Below are 12,743 nucleotides of genomic sequence, written 5' to 3'. Positions count from 1 at the left end.
AATTGCTTCTTTTTTTTTCAGTGCCAAAAATTTATTATTTTATTTTATTTATTTTTATTTTATTTTACATTTGTTGACCGGGCTAGTCCAACTGGATTAATGTCCATTTTCAGTGGAGGCCCGGGGAGAAAAGCTCCTCAGTTTAGATACAATATTGGAAATACATAAGAAGACATAGTACAAGTGTGATTATACAAAGGAAAAATGAACTTACAAATATTATAGATTTTAATTAATACAGAACAATCCTAGTAAGAACAATATAATAAGGTATGAGATCATCATTTTTTTTTTTTTTTTTTTTTTTTTTAAGATATGTAATATTTACAATAAATAGCGGTAATATATCAGTTGCAGAAGAAGATAACATCCAAGTAGTTAAGAAAAGTTAATGATAGAGTTAAGGATGCCAACAGGCTAGTCTGGGTTGGTACAAGAGCAAAGCCAGAATTTGTTAAGATGTATTAAAAGTTGTTTTTTAAAGAGTGGAAGAGTATGTAAAGAGGACAGATCAGATGGAAGATTATTCCATACTTTACCTACTGAGTTAGAAAAAAGGCAGTTGCCTGCAGAGTTGAAAGTCTTGGTAATATTAACAAGTAATTTGTCAGAGGAACGTAGTTGTTTCAGGTTGATATAGGGAGTCAAGAGTTTGGAAAGAGCTGGTGTTTTAGAAGGTTGGTATAGAATTTTGTGAGCAATTAGGAGTTGTTGAAAAATAAGTTTATTAGGGAATTCCAGCCAGTGTAGTTGTTGTAGGTTTAGACAGTGGTGAGTTCTGAATTGTGATGTGGTGGCAAAGCGGGCAATATTATGGTAAGATGTAGTGAGTTTCTTAAGGTTGCTTTTAGATAGATTAGTGTAAATAGGAGATGCATACAAAAGGGTAGAAATAAGATGTGTTTGGGCTAGGGTTATCTTAGTTTCAGGTGTGAGGAAGGACTTTATTCTGTATAGGGATCCAATCTTTTTGTTAAGGGCTTTTATTGTGTTGTTGATGTGACAATCAAAGTTAAGATAATTATCAATAGTGACACCAAGAAGTTTAGTTGAGGAGTCAGGAGAAATAATGGTGTTATCAGTTGCAGTAATACAGAAGTTTAACAAAGTCGATTTACGGGTAGGTGAGAAGAGTAGTAATTTAGTTTTTGGGGTTAAGGAGTAGACAGCGATTGGAGAACCACTGCTCCACAGTTGAGAAGGCTGATTGAGTTTGAGACTGGAGTTCTGTTTGAGAAGAAGCAGTGCAAATTATAGTGGAATCATCTGCATATTGTATGCAGGTAGTATTAGGAATAGATGATTGAAGGTCATTAATAAAGATGGAAAATAAAAGTGGGCCTAGAATAGACCCTTGTGGAACTCCTAATGAGATAGGGAGGAGAGCAGAGAGAGAGCTTTTCCAGAGTACGGCTTGCTGACGATTGTCAAGATAGGAAGAAAACCAGGTGAGGGAAGAGGGCTCCAGGGAAATAGATTTTAGTGTGTGCAGAAGAAGTATATGATTTACCATATCAAAGGCTTTAGATAGGTCTATGAAGAGAGAAGATGTAAGATTATTGTTATTACGGTTTAGGTTTATTGTGTTGGTGAAGGAAAGAAGAGCTGTGGTAGTACTGTGGGGTCTGAAACCATGTTGAGTGTCTGCTAGAAGGCTATTATTGAGGAGGTGGTTGAGTAGTTGTTTATGTATGCATTTTTCCATGATTTTAGCTAAGGGGGATAGAAGTGCTATGGGACGATAGTTGGAGAAGTCGTAAGATTTGCCTCCTTTATGGAGGGGAATGATATGTGATACTTTCCAGATTGCTGGGACATTACTTTCTTTTATTGATCTATTTATTAAGATGGAGACAGGGTAAGCAATGGCTTTTGCTGCTAGTTGTAGGAATTCAGCAGGAAGTTTATCGGCGGAAGGGGTGGTGGGTTTAAGTTTTTGGATAAGAGATTGTATATAGGAGGTAGATACAGGTTGTAGTTGAAGGGGAGGAATGGTATTTATTAAGGTATTTGGCATTGTCATGCCGCAAAACACAGTGATAAGGGTTTTCTACAGGGGAATATTTTACTAGAGATACATCGGTCCAAAAAAAAAAAAAAAAACATGTCTAATTGGCAAACCTGATTGGTTTTGCTGCCACAAAATGGTGTGAGAAGGATTTTATGTTGAGGAAATGCCTCGCTAGAGACTCACTGCCTAAAATGCATCTAAATGTAGGGGAAATGCTTTGCTAGAGACATCACTGGCTGTAATGTTTTTCTTACCGTTAATATTGACTGTTTTGCTGCTGCAAAATGCAGTGAAAAGAATTTTCAGCAGGGGAATCTTTACTAGAGTTATTACTGCATATAATGCTTTCTTCAAGCGCTAATATTGATTTTTTTTCTGCTGCTAATGCTTAGTAGTGCCCTGATTGCCTCGAGGTATATTTATTCTCCTTGGTTGAAGGGGAAATGTTTTATTAGAGAGATTACTGCCTAAACTACTGCTGTTTAATAGTTATTACTGTAGGGGAAATGTTTTATTAGAGAGAATACTGCTTAAAATACTGCCGTTTTAATAGTTCATTTTTTCTCTATCCCTGTCTCTCTCAACCTTTCCTCCCCTCTATGCAAACCTGCTCTTAATTCCACCTCCAGTTTAGCTCTCTCTCTCCTACACCTTGAACTTTCCTTCTTAATCTAATCCTCTCCTTGTATCTCTCCTACTTTGCCTTGCAATTGCCTAATCTTATCCTTTCTCTTTTTACAGCCTCACACCCGAGCACTCCCTTCCCTCAATCTATATCCAAGGACTACCACTGCCCCAAACAGAAGACGCATTTGAACGGTCTACTACCCAGGCATCCTCAATCTCCACCAATGGGATTGCATTTTCTACCTAAGGAAACCTAAGTCTATGCAACCTTATTAAGGAATCATTCTTTTACAAAGCCTGTACTATTCTGACCTCCGTGTGAGTGATAGTAGCCTATCGCAGCCTGTTTACTACTCACCCCCTCCAGTCTTTCTCAGTGTTTCCTAGACCCAATCCATAAGTGAATAAAGACTCTTCCCTCACGTTTGTCCACCCTCTCCTTACCACTAGGCGGCAGCACACACCTTATAGACGCTTACCTAGTCTATTCCTTCCTTCCTTAGCACCACCTACAGTTTCAGCTGTTTATCAGTAGGTTAAACATCCCTGCAGATGCTTGCCCAGTCTCTCCCCTCCAAACCTCCACCATAAATTAACAGCTATTCTCTATCTACAAACTCTATCAGCTATTTTACTTCTGCTCTACCACCCTAAAAACTACCTAACACCCTCTACTTCCCAGGAATTTAACAACCTCATATACCTTGTCCATACTACCCTCATTAACTCTTGAACTGCAGCCCTTATTAATTATGAGTTACAGTCTCTGATAGTTTCTGTAGGCTTCACTTCCTTCTGTCTCTACCTGCTGCGTTTACCATGCGGGCTCACTCCGCTCCCCTACCCTACCCTACCCCCAAATTCCACCCGCCCCCAGTGCCTCTGAACTTATACTCAACCACTCCTACTTCCTCTCTACCTATTAAACTCCACCCCTTTCACCACCATTCTCTTCCTTCTCCCTCCCCCTATTCACCATCTATCACCCCACCCTTCCCTTCCATTTTAATAAGGCAGTTCCTACTCCTATACCTTTCTCAACACCATATATCTACTTTATCATAGCCTCAACATGCTTACAAAACATGCATCCTTTTCAGTGCAACTATTTCTTCTTCTGAAACTTACTTCCACTACCTTACCCAACCCAGCACCAGAACCCACTCACCACTCCTTCATACAACCAACTCCCTCCCCACAACACACTTGGTCATTTATCTCAATATCCCCTGGCCTGTATCCCATTAACAACCATCTATTTTTTCACTACAAACTAATCACTCTTTATAAAATCTCTAGCCCCCTTCTAACCTCCAAATCCCTCACAAATCTAACAATACACAACATAGAAACAAATCAATCCAAACACCTTTTCAGCATAATCCAACATCTAACATCCATACTTCTGTCTGGTGATATACACCCTAACCCCGGCCCAAACACCACCTCCTCTACATCTAAATCCATCGTACTAGTTTCTCTAAATGCCCAAAGCATAGCAAACAAAATTCCCAACCTGCATGCCTGGCTTCTCCACAGCAAACCTGACATCTTCGCTATCTCTGAAACCTGGTTAAAACCACATATAAAAGATGCTAAAATAGTACCACCTAACTACTCCATCATCAGAAATGACAGTCCCCATAAAAAAGGTGGTGGAGTAGCTCTACTCTATTCATCCTCCCTCTCCATTACTACCTATAATAAACCCATTCCCCACTTCACCAATGCAGAACTAATATTGGCTCTATTTCAGTTAAATAAACACAAACACATATGCATAGCCTCCCTTTACATTCCCCCTGGAGACAGTATCTCAGTCCTTGAGGATATCCTCTCCTGTCTTTCTACCAATATCAGTAATGAAACAATTTTCATGGGAGACAAACATTAATTGGGCCTACATTCAGTCCCCTACACACCCCAAAAATGTCAATCTATATAATTTACACTCAGCTCATCAACTCCTCTACCAGGCCCTTTAAAGACTTCTCCATTGGCAGTATTATAGACTGGATCTTAGTCTCTCACCCCCACTACTACCCTGATAGTGGAACTCTTCCTGATTCCCTCAGCGACCACCTTCCCATCTTTGCTAGGCGTCTTCCTTCTCCCTTACAAGTAACTCATAATTACATCACTACTCGCTACCTAAAAACTTCAACCCAAAAGCCTTCTCTGAATCCCTGCAATCACTTAACTGGAACCCTCTAAAAACTCTGTCCTTGGATAATGCTGTTGCACACTTTAATGCAACTTTCCTAAAACTGCTAGATAATTATGCCCCCATAAAAAACAAAGGAATAAGAAACAAAACCCACCCCCTGGCTAACAAAAAACACACTAACTACTATGCGCTTTAGAGACAAAGCCTAGGCACGTTACAAAAGAAACAAAACTCCTACCACCCTTAATGAGTTCAAAACGCTTCTCAACAGAGTCAAAAAGCTTATCACAGCAGACCGAGAGAATTACTTCTCCTTACTTCAGAACAACCATAAAACCAATCCACAAAAATTCTGGAAAGATATCATTACCCTCCTAAAACCCGGCACAACTGAAAACCCAAGCCCTGACCCAAATGCACTAGATATAGATCTAGCCACCCAATTCAACTCTTTTTCCAAACTAACCTCATCCTTCTCTAACAACACTTCACCCCTTACTTCTACATCTCCTCTCTTGTCACCCCCTTCACCTCCAGCCTCTCATTCCCAATCATCTCAACCCTCACCTTTCTCCATAAAATCCATTCCTACTTCTACCATAAACTCCTGCAAAAGCTAAAACCATGCACCAATGCCCCCGATAACATTCCCTCATCTTACCTCAGCATATCTGCCGATGCCATTGCCTTCCCTATCAGTATCCTAATCAATCGCTCTATCCAAGAAGGTCTTGTACTCTGGAAAAAGGCTTACATCATACCCCTGCACAAAGGAGGCAATAATAGCAATATTCCAAACTTCCGTCCCATCGCCATCCTCTCTCCCCTCTCAAAACACCTGGAAAAATGTATCCATCTTCAACTCCTTCCCTATCTCTTAGGCAACAACTTATTAACTTCCACCCAACACTGATTCGGACCCAGTCACAGCATTATGACTGCCCTCCTATTCTTCCTGGAAACTTGAATAAAGCCAGGGATTCTGGTTTTACTGTCTCTACCCTCTTACTTGACCTTTCTAAGACCTTTGATACTATCTCTCACAACCTTCTCCTTACTAAATTATCCAACCTATACCTATCCCCTCCCTCTCTCAACTGGTTCACCAGCTACCTCTCTAACAGGTAACAAGCTGTTAAGTGGAAAAAATCCATGTCCTCTTTCCTTAACACCCCCACTGATGTCCCCCAGGGTTCCATGCTGGGTCCCCTCCTCTTCAATATATTCATAAATGATTTCTTCCGCTCGATCCCTTACGCTAACCTTATTCAATTTGCAGACGATTCAACCATTATCTGTACTGCTACATCCATCCCCACTCTCTTAAAGCTGACTCAAGATGCCTTCTCTACCACAGAACAGTGGATGAAAGACTATCATTTAGCACTCAATGTGTCAAAAATCAAACTTATGGTATTTACCTCCTCTAAAACAAACACCATTGATAGAAATCTATTCTCCATCACCAGCCAGAATAACACACCTCTTGAACTGGTATCTGAAACCCAACTATTAGGAGTCCAGATCGATGACTAGCTTAAATTCAGTTCCCATGTACAACTAAACATAAAAACAAAACACCAAAAACTTGGCATGCTCTACCTACACAGTAGATACCTCACTACATCTACTAAGCTCACTCTCTCTACTACATTTCTCATCCCTTCCCTCCTTTATGGTGCCTTTTTCCTAACAAACCTGCAATCATCTCTCAAGACAAACTGTCCTCTTGTTACAATAAAATTGCCAAATTTGCTTCTAGCCACAAATCATCAACCCATCACTGTGCATCCCTCCACAAACTAAACTGGCTAGAACTTCACAACTATCTCACCTATACTCAGCTTACTTATGCACACAAACTAATTTTTCACCCCTCCCTCTGTCCCTCCCTTTCCTCTACCTTTAAAATGCACCACCCAGAAAGATTCCTAAGACCTAGCAACCAAAACCTAATAGAACTGTACAAAACCCTTCGCTCTCCAGGACAAAACCTCTTGCTTTTTGCCCTGGCACGCATATGGAACTCCCTCCCTCCCTCCATCCGTACCATCACCAGCCTCCCTGCCTTTAAAAAATCACTCCACTCACATCTAACATCCACATGGGAATGCTCCTGCTCCCACCCCTCCTAGCCTATTCTCCACTTCCTACAGGCAACTAACTCATATATTCCAGACACCAACTTTATATTTGCATCTAGCAAATGCTAAGCCAATTGTAAATAACTTCTTATAATTCTCAAATTGTACTGTTCCATCTCAAGAAACTGTATGTTTACTAAAGCAATGTTTTGTTTTCTACTAAATGTAACCTATTAATTTTATTGTAACTGCTGTAATTTTTGTTTTGTCTTAAAAGCACAAAAGATTTAATCTGTTAACTACAATAACCTTTGTGTAGGAGCTTTTCTCCCCAGGGCTCCATTGAAAACGGGTTCTTGTTGGCCCAATGGACTATCCTGGTTAAACAACTGCAAATAAATAAATAAGTGCCCCTAGAGACTTTCCAAAAGTAAGAAAAAGATCTTGGGCACTGTTGATTATCCCTTCTGGATTGCTAGTGCACACCTTTAGAGCTGCATGAAAAGCAGGCTGTTGAGTATCCAGAACAAGTTTCTGGGTGTGGGCTGTGGCATACACAGTTTGTGAGGTTGTCAGTACAGGTCCTTCTGTGCCTATCTTTGGCTCTTCAACATTACATGTTCTCATGCTGGCTTTGGTAGATTCTGAAAAGACCGTTTTGTTTGATAGAAAGTGTTTCTTCATTGGCTGTGATAACTATCCAGTGGTTTTGCCTTGGAGAAGTTATCTGGATTATGCATCCCTCTCTGGAGTGGCCATCCCTTCTGTATTTATCCCCTTGAACTGAGGAATGCAAAGCTTCAAGGCTTTTCGTCGAGATTGCCATATCTGAAATGGCATTCCATCTTGGTGGCAAAATCCTGTGTTATTTCTCAGAATCTCAAGCATTTTGCTCATCACTTTTCTTGACAATCAACTGTTATGGGCAGGTTTGATGAAATAATCTGTGTACTTCTGCCTCTTTGTTTTTTAGGCCTTTTACATGTAATGCAGATCTCATTTCCAGACCTGTTTAGTGAACCAAGTAATGAAAGTTGTACCTGCGTTTCTTTATTTGGTTGTGCATGCTTTGAGACAGGTGGAAATAATTAGTCTTGCTTCTTTAGTGAATTACTGAAGACACCTGCTTTGGAGAAACTCTTGTGTCTTCTGAGCTCCTCACTGATTCTTTGTCACTAAGCTATCTTTCTGTATCCTTTATGCTGGACATGTGTCATTGGCTGTGCTGCCATGACAGAAGTGTTGCTGTTCAACAGTTTCTGATGAACTGTACTGCCTTAAAATGCCTGCATGCTTTCTGAAAAATACATTGTCTTTATATGTTTTATACACCTTTGGACTGTAACTAGTTAATGCATCAGAAAAAAAAAATTGAAAAGCTGTGTAGAAAATTTTCAACAGCACAACTGTTTTATGGTTCCATGTAGACTACAGTATCAAGAATAGTGGCACCTATTACTTCCTTATAAGGTGGCATGGCTGAAACTGTGTTCATAGGTTCATAGAGTAGTACTAGGCTAATTGTCCTTGTGGGCCATTTTAAGCCTAGCCATGTACCCCATGTGAGAATCAAACCCTGTGCTTTGTATCTGTAAACACCTTAGCCATTATGCCAACCTGTTGTTTCCTTGAGGACCTGCTGTAGACTATTGAAGTCATTTTAAATCATGTTGGAGGTTGCAGGAGCAAAACAGGTCCAAAAAATGAAGAGTATCTCAAGACCAACTATGTAAAAAGAATGAGTGTTTATTTAAAGATGAGCACTTTCACTATTAACACAGCTTCTTCAGATCTAAGTTAAAATAAATAAAAACTTAAAATGGTTCTTTTATATGATCACCTCTAGTGGTCAAGCAAGTAATTACAATGAAGAAAACATAAACTGATTCTTTTGTATGATCACCTCTAGTGGTCAAACAAGTAATTACAATGAGGATACATATAATGAATGAATAACAAGTTGGATATACATCATAAAATAACAAATCAAATAGATGTTCGATGCTCAAACAATGCCTGTCCTGAAAATACATAAAATCCCAGTCAACTACATTTCCAAATGAAATGACATGAAAAATATATATAACCTACATAAGAAATATCATGAATAAAAGTGAGTGTTGAAAGAGGGGGGGGGGAGCTAAATTCTCTAGTGGTCAAACAAGTGATTACAATGAAAAGAACATAAACTGGTTCTATTGTATGATCACCTCTAGTGGTCAAACAAGTAAATACAATAAGAATGCATGTAATGAATAACCAGTTGAATATACAAAATATATGTCCTGAAATCACAAATCAAATGAATATTAAATGCTCAAACAATGCCTATCCTAAGGATACAAAAAATCCTAGTCAACTACATTTCAAATGGAATGACATGAAAAATAGCGAACCTATGTGAGAAATGTCATAAATGAAAGTGAGTATTGAAGGGGGGGGGGGGGGGGGAATGAGGTAAAATATACTAGTACAGATATCACTGGAGAAAGCAGATACAATCTATTTAATATTCCTACGTGTTCTTAGTCTCGGTTTTATCGAGGCTCTATCATTGAGGCCAGATCATTTATCTGCCCTAAGCCGAACTATCCAGTCACATTCCTTGTTCTCTGTATGCGTCCTAATATCACCGCCTCTTATTGCTGGAACTATAGTTTCAAGTACTTTAAAAACAAAAACAGTCCGATCTTCCTGCAAGATTGACGTGTTTCGCTAGGGCATTATAAGGTGAACCCTTCCTTATGTGATAGATGTGTTCCCTTATTCTGTCCCTTAATGATCGGTTGGTTTTCCCAACATAAAAGTGGGAGCAGATCTGACAGGTGGCCAAATATACCACATTAGTGGTCATGCAGTCAGCCTCCACATTTATTTCATAAGTGACAAGCGTATCAGGATGTAAAAAGTTGCTGTCTTCATTGATAAATTGACAGAAGTTACATCTACCACACGGTTTAGTATGTCCTGCTACTTTTACTGTTCCATACTTAGGATAGCATAGCATCTTTTTAAGATTGTTCTTATTCTTGTACAAAAACCTGGGAGTTTCACCAACTGTGACTTAATTTAGGATCAACATGCATGATGGACCAATATTTATTGATGATATCTCTAATCTCATTATTATCTGATGAATAATAAGTTGAAAACTTAACATGAGATGACATGTGCTCCCTATTCACCTGGGTGTTGGAACTGTAACGTCCAAAATATGGTGTAGCTACGGTGTTACGTAGTCCTAAGGCTCGTTCCAGAGAAGGATCAATTTCATTAATATTGTATCCTCTCTGCAAAAGTCTACTTTTAAGGTCCCCTAGTTCAGATACAAAGCCTGCCTCCAATTTTTTTGTTTTCAATGACATCATATACAAACAGGTAGATGGCGTAGCTATGGGCACTTCCTGTGCCAATAGCTACGCCAACATGTTCCTTGCACATTGGGAACAGCATATCTTGTTCTGTGAGACATTATTTAAAGAACACGTTAAGTTCTATTGACGTTTTGTCGATAATGTGTTTGTGATATGGAATGGCACTTTAGAACAACTTCAATTGATGCACACTATCATGAATAATCTAATTGATTGTCTCAAATTTACAATGCAGTTTTCATATAACAGAATTGAATTCCTGGATTTGTATATTGAAAAACTTCCAAATGGTCTTATTAATACAGGAGTGTACAGGAAACCATGTCATGTTAATACCCTGCTCATGAGATCGAGTATGCACCCTCCTTTTGTATTCAGGAATGTTATGGTAGGTCAGGCCATTAGAGCATCAAGGCTAAATCCTTTGGAGGCAGGCTTTGTATCTGAACTAGGGGACCTTAAGAGTAGACTTTTAGCAAGGGTGACTGACATGATCCCCGGGGTGAATTTCCTATCTCCCATCCAATCGTCAAGGTTCCTTTTGAAGAGGGCCAAATAGGCGCTCTGCTTGACATGTATGGGCAGTCTATTCCAGAGTCTGGGGAGTCTCTGGGTCAGGAACCTATCCCTCCAGTATGTTTTGTTCATTGTGATGACAAGGTTTAGATCCCTGGAGCGTGTGGCTCTGAGGGATTGGGATTTCTTTAAGTGTAGCATGTCCAACAGCTCTGGGTTTGACATGGCCTTGTATGCTAAGCAGAGATCGCCTCTGAGTAGATGATATGCAACAGATTTTAGCTGGAGTTTTTTTAGACGGTCAGCATAGGGCATCTGCTTTAGGCCTGTGATTATTTTAGTGAGGTATTTCTGCAGCCTTTCCAGTTGTTGCAGATGTCTTGAGAGGTACATACCAAATGACCAAATGAGGTGTTGTATTCTATAATGGGTCTAATGAGGGATGAGTACAATGGGACAATGACCTCCTTTTTCCTGGATGAAAAGCCCTTAGTGATGAGGTGTGCCACAGAGAAGGATTTCCTGACTTGGGGCGATATGGTTATCGAAGGTGAGACCACTGTCCACCTGTGTCCCTAAGTCTCTTATCACACTTTCGGTGTTTAGTGTACTGCCACCTATGTGGTAATTTACGGGTACATGTTTTTCCCCCAAAGGCGATAACTATACATTTCTTGGCATTGGGCTTGAGCCCATGGCTCTGGCACCAAGCATCACAGAAGAATTGGGCAGCAGGTTCTACTTCTGTCTTTTTCTAGTCAGGATGTCAAGTCAGAATGCTGGCATGAATATAAATTTTATTTCTACTTTAATATAATTACTGTAGCATTTTACTTAGTAAGGTGTAGAAAACAGTGGTGTGCCCAATAATACTCTATGGTACAGAAACCTGGGCAGTAAAACTAAAGCAGTTGAGGTCAGAGGTGAAGGGGAGATGAAGTGCCCAAGATAGGTGGTACGATCCACACTGTGGGACAGACGAAGGAATGTGGATGTAAGAGCAGAAGCCAAAGTAGCTCCAATTGCAGAAAAGGTCAAAGAGAACAGATTATGGTGGCCCAGGTATATGTGTAGGAAAGCAGAAGACAATTTGGTGAAGAAGATTTGAGACTGCAAGGAAGAAGGCAAGAGAAAACTAGGACGGCCAGTAAATTGATGGATGGATTGTGTTAGAGAGGACGTGCAACAGTCAGGTATGAGTGGCATTGAATAGGGGGAGATGCCGACAAGTGGCACAACACCTCGACTTAACAAAATGGGATAAAAGGGGGTTGATAATGATGACCGACTTGGTTGCTGTTGAGGCTGTAATGCCCATGCTTTTGTATGACTATTAGACAATGTCATCAAATGCATCGAGTGCTTGTTTTATCATCATCATCTGAGAATTCCCACAGGAGGATTAAAAAAAATAGATGTGAGAAAACCAGGTACAGTAATCTAGGAAAACGAGATAAAAGTAGCATTGACCATTGAAATTGCTACACCCAGTGAATACAATGTCTTCCATACAGAACGACACAGTCATAAAATACCAGGATTTGGAGGCAGAAATGAGGGCAGTGTGTAAGTAGTCAGTTCTGTGCACATTGCATGTGCTGCAAAGAGCACTTTTGGGTAACATCAAAGATTGAAACAATGTTAATTTCATGAACTTCAATGATATATTGATTTTAGGAATGGGGTCCATTCCTGTTGTGGTATTATTAAAAGAGGAAATTTCATGAACTTCAATGATATATTGATTTAGGAATGGGGTCCATTCCTTTTGTGGTATTATTAAAAGAGGAAATGTCATGAACTTCATTCATATATTGATTTAGGAATGGGGTCCATTCATGTTGTGGTATTATTAAAAGAGGAAATTTCATGAACTTCAATCATATATTGATTTAGGAATGGGGTCCATTCCTGTTGTGGTATTATTAAAAGGGGAAATTTCATGAACTTCAATCATATATTGA

General features: G+C 39.6%; 1 protein-coding gene across 1 annotated transcript in view; it reads left to right on the top strand.

The window, feature by feature from the left end:
• NUP214 (nucleoporin 214) overlaps positions 1 to 12,743 on the top strand; it is a 3,229,616-nt gene that overhangs the window by 881,176 nt on the left and 2,335,697 nt on the right. The window lies entirely within an intron of this gene.

Source organism: Protopterus annectens, chromosome 16.part0, assembly GCF_019279795.1.
Source record: "Protopterus annectens isolate FY-2018-M chromosome 16.part0, PAN1.0, whole genome shotgun sequence".
Taxonomy (NCBI): domain Eukaryota; kingdom Metazoa; phylum Chordata; order Ceratodontiformes; family Protopteridae; genus Protopterus; species Protopterus annectens.
This window is presented reverse-complemented; position numbering and strand designations above follow the sequence as displayed.